A 1,703-nucleotide genomic window follows, 5' to 3' on the forward strand; every position below is an offset into this window, starting at 1 on the left:
TTTAAATGGAAATTCATTTTTTCCTCTCTTCCTATTAGGTATTATTGGTAATATACAGAAATGATGACTTGTGTATGTTAATATTATAACTTGCAACTTTGCTAAAGTTATTGTTTCAATTGATATTTTATTTGACTCTGTAGGGGTTAGTTATGTAACCATGATATTACTAGCAAACAGTGATACTTTTGTTCCTCTTTGCCTGTTTATTCCCCTCAAATTTTTTGCTCTTCTTTTTGCTAGACCTCGCATTTCTAGCACTACACTAAATAACAAATGATGGTTAACATCCTTGTTTTATCCTTGCTTTTACAGTAGTAAAATCTTCAGGTGAGAAAACTGAGACTGATGCCCAGTATCTCAGGTGTCTGAGATAGCAGCAGGACCCAGATCTTCCTGACTCCAGTTCTGGCACTCTATCCACTGTGATACTCAATTGACAATGAATAGAAGAACAAGGAGAAGGAAATGGAGAAAGATATTGAGAGAAAGACCAAAAAACATCACTAAATGAAACGCCAAATTTTCAAAAATAAGATCAAAAAATAAAAATAGTCTCACCTGTAAATGATACCAAGATTGATGCCTTTTTAATGATATTTGAATATATATCTATATATCTGAATTATATTATGATATCATTGATACCTGCAGGAATGAGTTAGAGCAAGAAAGAACCATTTAGGGAGACAGTGGTGAACAGCCATATTCTGGCTGGGCAGCAGGGGCCATGGTACCCCAGGGAGCCCATTCTAAGTATAACTTTTGCCCATCCTTTACCCTGTTTCTCATCTGTAAAAATCAGGGAAAGAATGCTTTTCACTACCCTACCTCAAAAGGTAGCTGAGGAAAAGTCCTCTGTGAGTTCTGATCATAAACATTAATGTTATCAGATGCTCATTAGTATGGGATATTCTTTGAGGCTGAATCTTTATCTGCATGCTCTGGTTTTATTTATTACACTGCTCATCCTACTTTGTTAACAGTTAGGAATCATTCCATGACCACTTGAGAAATCCTAGGGCTTTATCTTGATCTCTTGGGTCCTAATCTGTTTATAGGAAATTGTAACTTTATCTGTCTTTATATTTGAAATTCAGTTTAGCCTGGAAGGTTGATCTAGATATATAACAGTGAGAGGTCTCAAAGGAGGAAGAGAGAGATTTTTATCCAGTGAAAGCCCATCAAACTTGTTCTTTTTACAGATGGCAGTCTCAAGGAGACAGTATGGTAAAAGCAAATTGGCCTTCAAATTCAGAAACCTGTACTCCAGTATCATTTTTGACACTAATCTTGTGTGTAACTTTGTGACTTGATTTTGATCATAAGGTCCATGAAGACAGACACCATATATGGCCTCAGTACAATGAATTGTTTAATTCAACAAGTATTTGAGTGGCATAATGATAAATGTGAAACTCATCGAATTTGGAGTCAGAGGACAGTTTCAAATGGCTCCCTTGTTATGTATGATCTGTGTGACCTTAGTCATGTCACTTAGTATCTTCATCTGTAAAAATGAGAAAGTCGGGCTAGATGATTTCTAAGGTCATTTTCAGCAATAAAACTATGAGATTCCTTGTCTCAGTTTCCTCTTTTGTAAAATGATGAATTCACACTAGATCAGAGTGTAAAGTCTGTCTTCTCAGAATATCTTCAAATGCATAATCCCTAGGATTATAATTGTGTTCCTAGGATACAAT

Source organism: Macrotis lagotis, chromosome X (genome assembly GCF_037893015.1).
Source record: "Macrotis lagotis isolate mMagLag1 chromosome X, bilby.v1.9.chrom.fasta, whole genome shotgun sequence".
NCBI classification, from domain to species: domain Eukaryota; kingdom Metazoa; phylum Chordata; class Mammalia; order Peramelemorphia; family Peramelidae; genus Macrotis; species Macrotis lagotis.